We start from the raw sequence: 18,252 nt of genomic DNA on the forward strand, positions 1-18,252 counted from the left end.
TGTTTTGTTAAATGCTTTTAAGTGGGGATATATTTTTATAGCAATTGGAACATATTTAGGGAATATTCTTATTTTTCGAATATACTGGTGATCTATATTTATTGTTATTGTTTTTTTAAGGAAGGGATAAGTTCTGAGTATTTGTTATCCTTGTTTTACATATAATTGTATATTTACATAATCAATTTTTAATAACTGCTGTGTTTCACAACTATCTTGGAACAGAACTCTAACAATTTTTTAATAGTTAGTTATGGCAAGCCAGTACAAGTCAGCCATAGCACATCACTGCCCCTAAGCCACTAGGAAGCCTTAAGATTGCAGTGCCCACTTTATGACGCTGGCCAAAGAGAGACAGCCATAGAGCTGCCACTGGTTTGTTACAGCATTTTGTTTTGAAACATTTGGGAGGAAGCAGGGAAGGAATGTTTAGGCAGACTGCTACCAAACTTCACCTAAATTCAGCTATGCCCTGGTCTTCTCCCAGGGGGGAAGACTGTCCTGAACAGAGATGACAAGCAGAGGCAGGATACAAAATACACAGTTGGAATCTGAAAAGGTATCAGGGTGAAGTAGATAACATAAGCCTACCAGAGCATCCAAATAAAACATCCATCAGGGCAGAAAGAGGCGGATTCCCCAACAAGGGCCCCGCTGCCCTTTCCAGGAATATGAGGGGGGAAGCTTCTGCTAGAGGTTTCCTACTGTGCCTTTGGTGCCATCACCACATCCCAGATGTTATCCTCGGCAGAAAAAACACTGCTCCAGGTAGGATTTCTTTCTGTTCCAATTCTTTAATTGTTCTTCTATTTTTGTTTCTCTAACAGTTGATTGTGAATTGCCTCCTCGGTCTGAAGCATAAACATTTCTCCTACACCTTCATATACATTACTGTTACTCAGCAGGCATAATCTCCTTATCTGTAAGATGTGCATGCTTTTTCATTCTGTTTAGCTGTTCAAGCCGTATGTCCGCAAGCTTCACCTTCTGTTGAGTGTCAATAACTTTGCTTTGAAGCTCTGCGAAGATGGTCTGCAACTCCAGATCTGCCATCTTGGTTTACCTTGAACACCTGCACAGTGGGAGAAAGCCAGAAAGGGGTATCTTTACTATTTACTACGAATTTTTACATGAGGATCTATTTTCAGTATATACATTTTCCCCCATCTATCTCATTGAGACATTTGTGTTCCATTTCCCAATCACACACTGGACATTACTAGTTTCGTTGTCTGTCTGCTTAAATACCTTCCTACCCATAATGAGATTCATGGACCAGTAGCATCAGCATCTCCTGGGAGCTTATTAGAACATTGACTCTTAGAGCCCAGTCTGACCAAGCAAATTAAAATCTACATTTTATAAAATATCCCCCTATAATTTGAATGAGCGTTAAAAATTTGAGAAGTGCTACTTACTAGATTATAGCTCATTGAGAAAAGATTATATATCTTGCTCATCATTATCTTCCTTTTCTTCGGGCAATGACTGGCATATAGAATTTGCTCAATAAATATTGAGCGAATACATGAATTAGGCATTTTATTTTATTTTATTTTTTAATTTTTTTAATGTTTATTTGCTTTTGAGAGAGAGACAGAATGTGAGTGGGGAAAGGGAAGAGAGAGAGGGAGACACAGAATCCAAAGCAGGCTCCAGGCTCCGAGCTGTCAGCACAGAGCCCAAGGCAGGGTTCAAACCCACAAACTATAAGATCATGACTCGAGCTGAAGTCGGACGCTTAACCAACTGAGCCACCCAGGTGCCCTGAAGTAGGTATTTTTAAGATATATATATATGATATATATATGATATATATCATATATATATTATATTATATATAATATAATATATATCATACATATATGATATATATATATAATAAGGTATAGGCGCATTATTACTTAGAAACATAAAATTTTAATGATGTGGAGACAGTTTTGAGGAGCCTTATGAGTATTTATGAGTGCTTATAGTAAAAGAAAAAAGAAGTGTTAATTGTGTCTTGCTTTTATTTTTAGAAAACTTTGTACAACATAATCCATGGCATGTATTTTTATCACAGCACCAAATTTACCCTAACTGCACATACAAGTTGAATTTAAGACTTTCATTTCGCACAAGACATGAAATCTATGGAAATGTAACTTCAGGAATCTACACCTGAACCTTCCATCTGTCTGATGGGGCTTTCTTTCTCTATATTCTTGTCATTGTCCTTATTTCTTTTGTGCCACTTCTAGCTTAGTGTCTGTCTGTTACTATAATGTTATCTCCTCAAGGGCAAGAACGTTTTTCCAACAGTTTTGAAACTTCAGGCTGAACATATACATTTATTGATGTATTTCATTCTTACCAGAAAAGGAAAACTGTTCATTTTATAAAGATCTTAAGGGCACTTACAAATACTTTATTTTCCAAGTTAGGTCATTATTACACTATTATCAGACACAGCTTGTTACTCAATATCTCACCGTAAATAAGGCATCAACTGTCACCACATTTATTTTATTGTTATGATTAGTGAAATAGTCATACAAACTAAAAAAAAAAAAACACAGAAAAATATGTTTACAGAACTTAAAACAATTACAAAGACATTACATATACTTCGTTACTGGATGCCCAAAACAACTTTTTCAGGTAGAATGTCATTATTTTGGTTATTCCAACCATATGCAAAAGTGAAGAATGGGGTGGCTAAGCAACTAACTAATAAGTTGTGGAGTTGAGACTGAATTTTGAATTTCTGACTGTAAATTTCAAATCATTTCACTGTCTAATGTGACATACGATGTGGTGCCTAAATCAGAAGGTTAAGTGATTTCTTCACAGAAAGAGTTCTGGAAACAAAATAAATGAAAAGAAGCAATGCCTGGTTTTTCTGGAAATTTTATTATGTGTTACAAAACAATTACAACAAATATTTTTCAAGATAAAACATCAACTTATTAATAAATTATCTTCTGTTGAATCATTAGTTTTCTTATGTGAGCTCAAGTATTCTTATAAGGTAAGAACACTGTGCAAAAGATTTAATTTTAGTTTTACTTAAAGAATTGATAGAAATATTAACTGCCCTCATATTTAGACATTTTCTTATTGCAAAACTCCAGACAAGATCTTTGTTAGATTGGTAGATATAGAGCCGACGTGGCAGCTGGTCTGGGGCAGGTCATATATTTCACTGATTGAAAGATGTCATCATTTATTTTTTTCTTTGTAAAAAATTTTTTTAACGTTTATTTATTTTTGAGAGAGAGAATGCAAGTGATGGAGGGGCAGAGAGAGAGAGAGGGAGAGAGAGAGAGAAGGGGAGGGGCAGAAAGGGAGGGAGACAGAGAATTCCAAGCAGGATCCATGATGTGAGGGCAGAACTTGACACGGGGTGAAAGCCACAAACTATAAGCTCATGACCTGAGGATCAATCAAGGGTCGGATGCTTAACCGACTGAGGCACCCTGGCACCCCTGAGTTCATTTTTATTAAAGAAGAAAATCTTTTCATATGTTCAGCTCTCACTCTGAAGACATTCACATTTCTTATTTTTCAGGAGCAAATAATTTTGTTTACTCGACAATAATTTATGATCCCAAAAAATGCAGTTCAGGAAATTACTAACATATGTTAAAGAAGATATAATTATTCCTGGATCTCATATCTAATGTCTCACAACAGACTTGTTTTAGCAAATAATTTATGAAGTGCTAATATAAAGAAAATTTCCCAAAATATGTCTAATTTCATCCATGAAGTGAAGAAGCTATAAATTATAAAGTGCTTGTTGAGAATTAATGGTTAGTGAAAGAATGCCAACATACTTTTTCTTTCCATGAGTGTAGGTATAGTGATAATTTAAAAAGCATTTATGTGTATATGTACATAAATGTATATATTTGCATATGTATGTAAGAGTATTTATGTGTACACACACACACACACAGAATGGAATATTGTTCAGCCATCAAAAAAAATGAAATCTTGTCATTTGCAATGACATGGATGAAACTAGAGGGTTTAAGACTAAGGGAAATAAGTCAGTCATAGAAAGACAAATTCCATATGATTTCACTTATATGTGGAATTTAGGAAACAAAACAAAATAAATGAGCAAAGGAAAAAGAGAAAAGGAGAGACAAGCTAAGAAATAGACAACTGTAGAGAACAGAGGGGTGGGGGAGGGGGGAGGGGATAAGTGAAACTGCGATGAGGCTTAAGGAGTGCACTTGTGATGAGCAATGGGTGATATATGGAAGTGTTGAATCACTATACTGCACACATGAAATTAATATAACACTGATAACTATACTGGAAATAAAATCAGAAGGAAGCAGTTTTTATACAACCATCTTGAGCATAATCTTAGAATTATGACTTTAATTTACTTTCCTCTGCCTAGTAGTTTCCTATTGCTTCTGTAACAAATTTCCCCAAACTTGGTGGCTTAAACAACAGAAATTCACTCTGTCACATTTCTGGAAGCTAGAAGTCCCTTTGGGGGTCCTAGAGAAGAATTTGCTCCTTACCTTTTCCAGGTTCTGGTGGTAAGTGGCATTTCTTGGCTTGTGGTGTAACATTATAATCCTCTCCTCCATGGTCACATTGCTTTTCCTTCTTCTGAGTTGTATGATAAAGGGAGAACAAGGTGATGGAAGTGAGATTAGATGTAAGGAAATGTGTGTAGGTTTGATGAGGACAAAGCCCTTGTTTATTTTGCTCACTGACACAACTCAGGCATCTAGAAGAGTGTCAAGCATGTATAAGCATGAGACAAATATTTGTTGAATAAATGAATGAAATCTAATGCCTTGAAATATAAGTTGGGCTTGGAGGCACATGAAAACAGGAGTGCGGAGAGAGAGCGAGTGAATAATGGTAAGATTAATGGATTGTAAATAGCAGAGACTAAGGAGATACTTAAATATTAGATGTGGGTGAGCTACTTAACAGTTCTGAGGGGTTTTTTAACCTCAAAAATAAAATTGCGATATAGAGTTATATGTAATCACTGCAATAACTTAAGAAAAATGCTTAGCACCATGCCCAGCACATAGTGAGAACTCTCCAAATATTCTCTGTCATTGTTGTATACGGGGGGGGGGGGATGTATTATTTTCATTTTAAGTCCTAGGCTTAACAAAATCTTGTTGGTATCACATATGTCTGGATATTCCTATATACTATTGCCAAAATAGTACTTTTATGATTAAAATAAAAGATAACTTATTAAATTGAGAAGAAAAAAATTTAGTTAAATACAGGGACTTAAGTTTAAGGGGTTCCACAAAAATCAGTGCTCTTTCATTATTTAAATTCCAAATTGGCATAAAACCACCTTCTAAAATCTTAGCATCCTAGAGTATGTAAAATCTTTCTAGAAGTTTCTTTATTAGGTTATATATTTTATCAACTTGTGTCTACAAGCACTGTGAATTACAGCCAACCATAGTGGTTGAGGGCATCAGCTTTAGTAGAGTGGATTAGATTCCATGTAACTAATACAGATCTCCCCGAGAGATATGCAGACTGATTATGGTTGTACAGATACATAAGGAGGCTGTGTTCTTCAGTTTCTCCTGTTCCCTTGCCATTTCTCCATCATTCGCTTTTAATTAAAAGATTAGTGGAGAGTTTTGAAAAAAAAAACAAAACAAGAAAGGAAGTTCCTGTTTCCTTCTATGGTTTCAGGTACTGTGGTTTTTAAAAGCAAGAACTTCTTGCCAGAAAGACTTGGATAAAATACAGATCTCATCTTTTCATATATGTGGGGTTTTTTTTTTTTGATGTGTATATTGAAGTACTAAATCAATAAGTGCTATAATGAAATTTGCTCTGTATTTACTGCTTTTGGTAGGTATCATTTTTCCCATGTATTTGATCTCTTTTTTTTTTTTGGTATGTTTATATTTAATGTCAGGTTCTTGATTGCAACTAAGTTAGGTTTGTATGTTGAATCTCTAAGTTAAAGTTGGTCAGACTTGCTCACCCTATGTCCTAGTTATAGCCAATAGTCTTCAATATTCTCTTGATCTTCTTTATTCAGTTTACCTAATTACTGAACTCAGTTAAATAGATAAGCAAAAAATACTCAGGTTCTAAGCCCGGGAAGATATGAAAATTTTGTAGTGATTTGAAAAGAGCACTGGATTATGACATGGGAATTGGGTCTTTACTGTGATTTTGGAGCTAACAAATTGGGGTTTTATTTCCTTATGCTTTACATGAGAAGTTAATCTTGAAGGTTTCCAATGTTCCCTCCAATGTGAATATTCTACAGGGGTTGCATGAATATGGATTAATTATTTGAGTTGATCTAAGAATTTTTGCAGGTGTAGCAAAGTCCCCAAAGAGAGTGGGAAAGAAAGGCTAAGACCAAGTTTGACTGTGTGTGTGTGTGTGTGTGTGTGTGTGTGTGTGTGTGTGTGTTTCTATTTGAGAACAGGACAAAGGGAAAGTCTAGAGCCAACCCAGGTGCATTGATTACTTTCTAGGCAACAGGTAAATCCTAGAAGATTTTAGACTCATTGTTGTCAGGAAGCAGCTGAGGAAAGGGAAGAAGGATTTTCTTCAGTCAGGAATAAGGATGAGGCAATTTTATTGGTGGCCTCTATTCTTGCCTCACTTTTCAATTCCCTCCACAGAGCCTTGAAGACAAAGGCAAAGAGGAGGCATGTCTCAGCCATGCCTCATGAGACATTTACCTCAAATCACACAAAAAGGAAATAATTTAGTGGTAACTAATTAAATCTCCAGTTCTTTTTCACTTTGTGTGATAAACAAGCATGAGTTTTAAGAAGTCCTAGATTGAAGAAGCCACTTCAAAAATCCCTTTTAAGAAAAAATATCTACATTATTTTTTACATACATTCAGATAAAAATATTATATGTGTTACACTTGATAATTATTATCTTAAAGAACACAGATTAATAGTGATTCTGTAGAACATATTTGAATACCAAGTATATTTTAAGGTCACTGATTTTATTTTAATGCTAATGTGTATGCGTGTGTGTGTGTGTGATTTTTTAAGCCAGACACTTAAAATGAAAATAATACATATCCTCCTCTATATAATAATGACAGAGAATATTCAGAGAGTTCTCGCTATATGGTGGGCACTGTACTAAGCATTTTTCTTAAGTTACTGAAGTGATTCCATGTAGCTGTATATTGCAATCTTATTCAAAAATGTTAAGGAGCTCACCACATCTAAATATTTAAGTATCTCCTATACATACACATATATGTATTCACCCATATATATACACTCATATATATACGTACTCATATATATATATACATATGTAGATATATGTATACATGTATATACATGTGTATATATGTATATATATGTGTGTATATATGTATATATGTACTCATTAAACCCAGATATCTGGGCTTAATGAAGAGAATGATATCTCTTGCCTCTGTAATAATACCAGTGGGAAAGGAACCATGTTAGAGTGGTGGGACAATATTCTAAACAGTTTTCCAGGCTGATTGAGTCCCTACCATCTTTAGCACAAGGTTTTCTAGAGCCTTCGTCTTGTTATCTTGGCTCTATCAAGCTAGAAAGGAAAAGAGCATGGAGGAACACCTGCGGGGCATTTTTATGGACCAGGTTCAGAAGTGATTAATATCACTTTTGCGTAACAGTCCATTAGCTAGAAATCAATTCCATGGATGCATTTACCTGCAAGAGCCTGAGAAATATGATTAAGCCATGTGTCCAGGAAGAAGAAACAAATGTGGATTTGGATGACTTATTAGCAGCCTCTGCGTGAGTGTTACCTATGATAATTCTGATTATACAAAGAAGACAAATGTCGGTGATATATTGACAACCTTTATACTAACAATATTTTAAGGTCATTTAATACCCTGATATTTAATACCCTAAGGAGGTTATTGCTAAAAACAAAATATAGTGCATGATATAAGTAACTTAGCACAATAGGATTTTTGTTGTGAATATTTATTAATACCTGTTTTATGATTGCTATAATTGGAATCATAATGATAATGGAGTCTTTAATTTAATCTAATTGGATTTTTTAAATAAACAGTTTACATGTACAATCTACATCATGTTACGTACAATGGTATTTTAGTCCTTTTGGAAATTTTCTTTATATCTTCTATTTAGTTTGTTAAATTATCCAATGCAAAATAAATGTGCTTTCATTCTTGATATGTATCACAGAACATATGTTTTTATTCATAAATAGCATGTTTATTTATTTTTTTTAAATTTTTTTTTCAACGTTTATTTATTTTTGGGACAGAGAGAGACAGAGCATGAACGGGGGAGGGGCAGAGAGAGAGGGAGACACAGAATGGGAAACAGGCTCCAGGCTCTGGGCCATCAGCCCAGAGCCTGACGCGGGGCTCGAACTCCCGGACCGCGAGATCGTGACCTGGCTGAAGTCGGATGCTTAACCGACTGCGCCACCCGGGCGCCCCTAGCATGTTTATTTTTTACAAAAAATATTTACTTTCTTTTTGAATCAGAAAATCAGGTTCTACACAAAAGTTAAATAATATTATCAGAAATCACACAGACAGATCTTCTGAAAACACAAATTACTGTAAGTTTCAAATTAAGACCACCTTCAAATTGATCGTATTTATCCCTAATTAAACACTGATGATATTAAATTATATTTCTATCTTCTTAGAAAAAAGACAACATATCAAATGAAGATGGTTTCTCTATCCTGAAGAGAAATTAAAAATTGGGAAATTATATGCATTTAACATTACTTTCAATATTTCTACTTTCAAAGTAGAAAATGCTAGTATTTTATTGAATATTAGTTAAATAATTGTAAGAAAAATGAGAAATACAAACAGAATAAGTTATATCAATTATGAGGAGCTTAATTATTAGTTTGTTAAAACTCATTTGTCATGAAAGAATTTTTGAACTTTTGATGAAATAGGAAAAGGAGATAAAAGCTAATATATCTATCTGAGATATATATCTATATAGATATAGATATAGGTATATATAGATATATCTGCACTGATAGCTAAGAACAAATATTAAACTCATCTTTGAATGGCATCTGATATTTTTTATTTCCACAATCCAACCTAATGATGAAAAAGCACATACTACTAATATATTTATATGTACTTTTGGAGCTTTAATAAACATTAACATCATTTATTTTCTTCCTTTGATTTTTTATCATCTTAATTTCTTCTGATATGAATTGTCCTTTCAAAAAGGACAAAAATGGTAAAAAAGTAAATTTATCATCAATAAAACATATGGTAATGCTAATGCTGAAAAAAATTCCCTTTACCTTCTACTAGTATTATTAAATTAGGCACCAACTATATATATTTTTTTATTTTGGGTAAAAAGACTTCTGTGATGAAGATAATGGGCATTGCTTTAAAAGAATGGTAGCATAACAAGGAAAGAATTGTAAGAAATTCAAACTGCCATTAAAAATCTGAAGAGGAGATTTATAGAATTCCTTGTTTGTCATTTAATTAGCAATCAAAGACCCTCGAGTTTAATCAGAATTATGTGAAGACGCTAATTTGAATGAGAAAATGTAACATTCTTGTGAGAAGTTATAGGAAGTAGCTGAAGACATCCACATAGGAACTGCCAAGCTTCTGCATCTTGACTTGATTTTGTGGTACTTTAGGTCTTGTCCATGTTTTATGGAGAAAATTATATGCTCTGTGAATGTGAGATTTTGTAAAGTTCTCTGGACCTCTTCTAAATGTCCAAAGCCTACTTTATTCTAGGTTTTGATATTCTGGGTAATTTTATACATTGTGACATCCTTAATTTTAATAGAATTTGAAATTATAGCAAAAACGATGGCAGCAAGGGTATATATTACTAAGGTTTGTTTGTAATGGGATAGCGAGTGGAGAACTATATAACTAAAAAACAATGCATGTGGGAGTGTGTGTATGACTACACGTAATATATAGCATCCCTGGTGTCCAGTTATGCTATCATTACGATGATTTAAATGTGGTAGATATAACTTCATATGTTTCAGTTTTTCTTTTTTGGGAGTGAAGAAACACTCACCATTTTGTATTTTCCACCAAAATATGTTGCACAAATATTCCTGCCTAGAGTAACAAGATCTCTTAAAGGATCGTAACCAAAAGATGAAGAAACAGATGAAAGGCAAATATATCTGGGGAGAAACTAGAAACCAATTTCCTTCCCTAAACATACTTAGGATAGTGTTATTTTATAATTAAAAAATATTTTCCAAATGAATTTTACGTAGCATGTTGAAACAAAAATTTTCTACATAGTGACCCGTACAATCACTGACCTACTTCCCTGAGTCTTGAATACTCCAAACCCAATTCAAGTTCTGGCCTCCTCAGGTCCTACCACCACCTTGTTTCTTATCTCCCAACTGCTGAGTCATATTACTCAGATTTCCAGATTTAGCTGCCATCCCGGGGATATGTTTTCTCTCAGGAGTCATCCAGTGATAATTAATTCAGTCCTGCTAATAGTACATATTTGGCTTTATGCCTCAATCTTAGTACTTGTCTTCTGCCCCTGCATGAAACCCGTTTTACTACTATGGCTTATTTCCAAGAAGAATCCCCACTTCCACCTGGTTCCTCTGTGCCCAAACTCCTGACTTGGTATTCTGACTCCTCTTTCTTTGATCAGTGTCCCTACCTGAGGCTAGACTTCTGCCCTCTAACTGTGGTGTTGGTTAGAACGTAAACCCCCTAAACTCAGGACTCCTTTTTGTCACTTGTTTGGTTTGTGACCAGTACCATTTTCTCTGTTTCTTTCAGTTTCTGCATAGCTGTTGGGAACATACTTATTCTTCCTGGACTTTTTGGATGTTAATTCTTTTGGGGACTGACTTTCATTATCTGAATTGCTTTTTAAACCAACACATCCATGCCTAACATGTAAAGAAGGGGGTTACCACTTTTCTACCTAACATTAAATTTTAAAGTGTTTCTGGACAATAAGCTAACATTATGGCAAAATTTATCCCTTGAGTACTGGGGAGACCCCTTGCCTACCACTGTCACCTGTAAGCCTTAGTTTGGGTTAAGAGACCTCACAGTTAGGTGAAAGAAAGCCTCCTTCCTCAATCATTGGAGGTGTGTGGGCATAATGGCAATAAAGATCTCTATTCTGCCCTAAATCCAAACCCAGTGCAACTTTTGATTTTGTTGTGTTGTTGCTTCAAGTGAATATACTTGGACCTTCTGTATATATACTACCTGACATTGTCCCAGATCACTGCCAAGACAAAGGTTCAAATAATGTTTCAAATTCATTAACTACCAGGCACCACTTAACCCCTATTAAACCTATCAAAAAATATGAAGGAGGAGAGAATAAGAATGAAGTAAGGCACTCTAATCAGTAGTGGTGATGCTTCATCTATTATGTCAAGGGAGCCAGGGGACCAGTCTTTCCAGGACTTATTTCCTACAGTTATTAAAAGGGAATGAATGTTAGACATTGTTAGAAGACAGATGTTCCCTGGGGACTTTCTGAGCACTCTTAAGAGAAGTTAGATAGTTTTAGTTGTTTCATAAATTAAAAACTCAAGCCAAAAATATTATCCAGAAAATTATCATACCCTATATCAGATTTCAATCTTCTGAATATCAATTAAATCCATCATAGCTTTTACTTAAGCAAGCTATCAAGGGCCCCAAACAATAATAAAATGTTTTCAAAATACTTTTATAAAAAAATACAAATAAACAGGACAGGAATGAAGTTGTGTAAGGGAGACCCAAGTCATTTTGTGAGCTCACTGAAGGAAAAACACTTTAATATTTACTGAGGTATCATGTACATGGGGACAAGAGGCATTTGAGACATTATGGCATTGGTCAAAGAACTAGAGATCAGGTACTGATTGGAATTTTCCTCACATTTTATTCTGGTCTCTTCCCTAGAGTGCATTCAAATGTACACATTTACTACTGTTAGAAATTTGCCTCTGAAATTCAGATTTATGATTCACCAGGAATAAATTATAATTTTGCCTTCCAAATCTCACCGAGAGAGAGAGAGAGAGAGAGAGAGAGAGAGAGAGGAAGAGGAAGAAGAAGTAGAAGAAGAAGAAGAAGAAGAAGAACAAAAGAAGAAGAAAAAGAAGAAAAAAGAACCCATTATTATATACTTGAGTTACTGATCCAGTAGGGCTCTGGACTTCTTGATTGTGAAGTTGTCTTATGATATAAACAATGCTCTCTCCTTCCAAAACAAGCATAATTCTATGTGCTATGCATGGTGTTCTCTTCAGTTGTGTCTTACTAGAGCCCTATTCCATATTGAACTGAATCATGAGATACAATGACAGTCAAGGGGATAGGGCCTTAATAATAATCTCAGATCCTTTTGATTTGCAAAAATGGATTCCCTTTATCTATTACCAGGTGTAGTGGTTATTTTTATGTATCCACTTGGCGATGCTATCATACCCAGATACTTGGTCAAACATTATTATAGATGTTTCTGCGTGTTATTTTTAGATAAGATTAACATCTAAATCAGTAGTCTTTGGGTAAAGTGGATTACACTTTGAAATGTAAGTAGACCCCATCCAATCAGCTGAAGGCCTTAATAGACAAACAAAACAAAACAAAACAAAAAAACTGGCTTCCTCTACAGAAGAAGAGAAAATTCTGCTGAAGACTCTGCTTTCATATTCTCACCACAACACCAGCTCTTCCCTGGGTCTCAAGCCTGCCAGTCTGCCCTGCAGATTTTGGACTTGACAGCCTCTGCAATTGTGTGAGCCAATTCCTTAAAATAAATCTCTCTTTCTAGGGGCGCCTGGGTGGCGCAGTCGGTTAAGCGTCCGACTTCAGCCAGGTCACGATCTCGCGCTCCGTGAGTTCGAGCCCCGCGTCGGGCTCTGGGCTGATGGCTCAGAGCCTGGAGCCTGTTTCCGATTCTGTGTCTCCCTCTCTCTCTGACCCTCCCCCGTTCATGCTCTGTCTCTCTCTGTCTCAAAAATAAATAAACGTTGGAAAAAAAAAAATAAAAAAAATAAAATAAATCTCTCTTTCTCAATTACACACACACACACACACACACACACACACACACACACACACACTGGTTCTGTTTCTCTGGAGAATCCTAATGTACCAGGCAACCATTTTAGGTCTTTAAGTTTTTTTTTAAGTTTATTTGTTTATTTTGAGAGAAGCAGAGACAGCATGGGGAGGGGAGGTGCAGAGAGGGAGAGAGAATCCCAAGCAGGCTCCCCATTGTTAGCACAGAGCCTGATGCAGGGCTTGAACTCATGAAATGATGGGATCACAACCCGAGCTGAAACCAAGAGTCAGAATCTTAAACAACTGAGCCACCCAGGCACCCCCATTTTAGCTGTTTTATAAATGTAAATGGTTCTAAATGGCTCTTCTAGCTAAAATTATCACCACTCAGTCTCTTAGAGATATGCTCAGTTTTCATATTTTATTGGATAAAGTGATATTCTAATTCCTTTGCACTCATTATCAACTTGGTGTGAATCAATTTGTCATTGCATGTGGCTCAAGAGGTTGGGCAGAAGGGTTGGTTCAATTACCACTGAGTGGTAGAAGGTAGGAAGAGGAGAGCCTCTTGTGAGCATGTCACCCAGGTAGTAGACTGGGGATGAGAAAGACACAAGATAGATGCCCTGTTGTGCTCAAGTGAGCCCCACTGGGGAATTAACCAAAACAACAACAGTAACTATGCCCAAACAAAAATAAAAACAAAAGAAAACAAAAAACAATAAGCAAGTAAAATATTAACTAAAGCTTTAGAAGAACGCGGGAAAGTTAAAGTGGCTTATTATAGTAATCCATAGTCCAGAGCAACGTCTATTGAGAAAGTGATAAACTTAAAATCAGAGAACTATTTCCATGGAAGGCAATTGCAGTATAATGAAAAGCACTATCAATCCCAAGGTCTAGATATGAGTTCTGATTCAGCAAACTTCGGCAAGTTAGTTACTTCTTCAGGGTTTCAGTTTTCTTCTTTGTTTCATGCTAATGTTAAGGTCCTGAGATTTTAAGGAAATTCGGCATGTAAAATACTCATTAGTTCCCAAACCTGGCTGTTCAACAGACCTTGAAAAGACTGCAAAGATCTTTAAAAGTATAGTCTCCTAGACTCTATCCCAGATATACTAAATTAAAATCTCTGAGGCATGAAATTCCAAAATTATCCCTGGAATAATGTCTTTAGGTGATTCTGATATGGTTGATGAAGGGATCTGCCTTTGTGATTCATTGAGCCCTAAAGCATCTTGTCCACTACATGGCCAAGGCAAAAACCCCAAAGAAGGATGAAACTGAATGAGTAGTATGAATAAATGTGTTTTATGCTTTCTTCATACCCTAATTCTTCTTCCTATTAGCTGGAATTCAAACGGGGTCATTGTTCACAGGCAGAGTCACTACTGGTCTATACAGACCAGCACTGTAAGGACAGTGGTTTCTGCCATGTGTGAAAAATCTGTCCAGCTCCACAACTGTGGAATTTAGCTGGAGGATATGACCGACCATAGTCAGATTTTTCTAAAAAAAAGTTACTGAATTTTCCTGGTTTACTACATTTTTCTTTTCCTTCCAGCGGGTTGCCTTAAATTTTAGTGGCTAACCCGAACACCTGATTACTACTACATGTAATGATACTCTAATAAAGAAAGAATTCAGAGATGAGATTAGAAGCAAGACCCATAATGCTTGCTATATGAATTTTTCAGAGCATGAATGGAGGATATATTGAATTTTACCATATAAAATGAATTTTACCATCTTCTATTTTGTCATATAGAGTCCAGTTTCATATATAAAGCTACTTTATTTATTGATTGGTCCTCTAGAGAAGAATATTTTATGTGAAAAGTCATATGTAACAAAAGGATAGTGGAGGATATGTCATTGTTATTATTCTTTTATTAACAGGAGACAACAATGCTACCATTCAGCTGAAATATAGCCCTTCATGAGCTTGGCAGTGATCACTATCTTGCTAATATTAAGCTGTTCCCCATTTTTGATAACTCTTTCAATCTGGTCTCTTTATTATTGATTCCTTACTCCTTCTGAAAACATATTACTTTCTCAGCTTTCCTTAAATAATAGTTGACCTCCTCTTCTGGTTCTGCCAACTTCTGAGTCTTTTGCTTCTTCTCATATGACTTTTCCATCCTGCTTCTTTTCAGTCCACACTCCATCCATCATGGAATCCACTTACTGTGATGGCATATGGTTTACATGCCCCAAACCATTAGCTCTCTTGTCTAACTCTCAGATTTATCCATTGTGGTACTCTTTAACCAGTTTCCAGGCTGGACAAGTTAAAGCTACCTTTTATCTTTTATGTTTCTTCATTCCGTAGATCCGTTCTCTCATGTAATGCCTTTGTTTCAATTGCTAGAAATATTGTAAATTCACAACTTTATTTCAATTTTCACATTTCCATTATTAAGCCAACTTTATATCAACTAGTTCCTGGACTGTTATAGGAGTTCCTTTCTGATTTTTCTTGAATCTAGGCTGCCGCAACAACACAAGCCAACTTGCCCATTTTTCCAAATTAATTTTTGGACATCAGTTAAATGATCCAATCAACATGTACTAAATTCTTACTTTATTAGAATTCTGTATTTGACATTATATGACATAAAAGCCAAAGAATATAGAAAGAGACCCAATTTTCAAGGAGTATACTATTTATTGGTGAGGTAATACAATGTACAGATAGATAGAAAACAAAATGGAAAACATAAAATAACATAATACATGTATAGGCACAGATTTCTAAGTTATAGCATCAAGGAAGGGGGCAAAATGTCAATGTTCCATGAATCATTAGAATATGCGTTGCATTTTAAACTGGCAGATATCTTAGAATAAATATTCACTGTGTAAGAGTAGAAGGAATTGAGTGCAATATGTTAAAAGCCTTTGAAAAATTTACCCTGGATAAAAATGGGGTAGAAATAGAGAATGCAGATAAAAAATGATGGTTGAACCCAGACCATTGATTGATTGCATGTAAATAGATTGATAAATATGTATATGGGTAAATATTAATCTATAGATATGTAGATGCAAACAAAAAGATGTATAGATATTAGATGAAAGGATAACTAAATGGGTAGATTAGAATAATAGAAATATAGCTAAAGAAAGAACATGATGCATAAAGATGCAAAAATTTATTTTTTTAAGTTTTTAAAATGTATTTATTTTGAGAAGGAGAGCAAGCAGGGAGGGGCAGAGAGAGAGAGAGAGAGAGAGAGAGAGAATCCCAAGCAGGCTACATGCTGTCAGTACCCAGCCTGACACAGGGCTTGAACTTATAAACCATGAGATCACAACCTGAGCCAAAATCAAGGGTCAGATGCTTAACTGAGTGGGCCACCCAGGGACCCCAAAGATGCAGAAATTTAAAAGCCTCCAGGAATGATGTTCATGGAAACTACTTTGAATAACTTTTGTTATTCTAATACCATTAGGTTGTAATGTCACCTGCTGATGTTTCAGTAAAAAGGTAGAGACAGATAATTTGTCCAGAAATTAAATTCAGAGCAAAATTTCCAAGAGCTATCTTCTCTTTAGGTAATAGGAGCAAAGTAAGGACAAACCTAGAAATTTTTTATTTGTAGGTGAGCTCTTGAGAAGTTGAGAGAATTTTCTTTTTTTTTTCTTAATGTTTATTTTTGAGAGAAAGAGAGAGAGAGAGACAGAGTGTGAGTGGGGGAAGAGCAGAAAGAGAGGGAGACAGCCTGAAATCTGAAGCAGGCTCCAAGCTCTGAGCTGTCAGCACAGAGACCAACCCAGGGCTTGAACTCACAAACCAGGAGATCATGACCTGAGCTAAAGTCAGATTCTTGACAGACTGACCCACCCAGGCATCCTGAGAGAATTTTCTGTTGGGAGCCTGCAGTCCATAGGCTGAAGTTGAAGGCTAAAGATAGTACCATTAGTTGATTTAATTTATTTTTGTATACTTTATTTTCTTAAATTGCAATATGGTTGTATCTCATCCTTTAAAAGTCACAATAGAGAAAGTGTAAAATTTGTATTTTTCCTTGGTAAATATTTAAGCAACTGAGTGTAATGACTGTAAAAGAGAGAACCCATTCCTGCTTTAGTAATAATTTCTTGATTTAGAAGTAAACATTTTTCATTTGTTTTATCCATTCAAACCCTGACAAAGGTCCATATGGAGAGATGCAGAATGGATATCAACCTTCAAATTTAAATAAGATATGTTGCATTTTCTAAGTCTTGTGTGAACTCTTAAAAGGACAATACTTTTTTTGTAAACCTTTCATTCTTTTGTTGATAAAAATCGAGTCTCAATTGGGTGTTTTTTTTTTAAATGTGTGTATTTTTTCATGTTTATTTTTGAGAAAGAGAGAGACAGGGCATGAGCAGGAGAGGGGCAGAGAGAGGGAGAGGAAGAAACAGAATCTGAAGCAGGTTCCAGGATCTGAGCTGTCAGCACAGAGCCCTACACAAGGCTTGAACTCATGAATCGCGAGATCATGACTGGAGCCAAAGTCGGATGCTTAACAGACTAAGCCACCCAGGTGCCCCTCAACTGGGTGTTTTTAGCCATGATATTTATAGACAGAATCATTTTCTAGTGAAAAAAAAATTAAGTTCAGTAATGCAGAATTCCATCAAGTTGAGAGTCAGGCTCAAACTTCCTTACGTGATATAGATTACGAATAATACTTATGGTGGTATGTCCAACTAATAAACATCTAATACTTGTTGCACAGTATGATCACATATTGGCCCCCAAGTAAATAATACATTATTTTCCAGCCCTTCAACAATAACCAAAATGTAGGGAAAGGGAAGATTGTGGCAAGAATAATTCAAGTAAAATAGTTCATTAGGAAGTACTTATTGAACCTCTATATTGGGCTTCCAGTAATTCAGAGCAATGCTTAGGGTAAGACAGCATTGTGTGGGCTTTTAGCCTTCATTTAACTTTTATACTTCATTTAACTGGTATTGTAGAAAATACTTTTACAGTCTTTGGCTAATTCATAGTCTCAAAAACATAACGATGGATTCCATTAGACCTTTTAAATAATTTTCTACTTCTTTGCCTATATCAAGTGTCAAGCCACCGATCAGCAGTGCAATTTCTTCCAAATATCCCAAATTAATATTGCATATATAGAAAAATTCCTTAAAATGATTTATTCTTAATATTAATTTTAAGAATTGAATAGATCTAGTACATG

General features: G+C 35.3%; 1 pseudogene; it reads right to left on the reverse strand.

Moving 5' to 3' along the window:
* Window positions 1-611: 611 nt before the first annotated feature.
* Window positions 612-1,053, reverse strand: LOC121036468 (prefoldin subunit 1-like; annotated as a pseudogene).
* Window positions 1,054-18,252: the final 17,199 nt, after the last annotated feature.

The sequence above is a fragment of the Herpailurus yagouaroundi genome, unplaced genomic scaffold, assembly GCF_014898765.1.
Source record: "Herpailurus yagouaroundi ecotype Mexico unplaced genomic scaffold, PumYag 162, whole genome shotgun sequence".
NCBI lineage: Eukaryota > Metazoa > Chordata > Mammalia > Carnivora > Felidae > Herpailurus > Herpailurus yagouaroundi.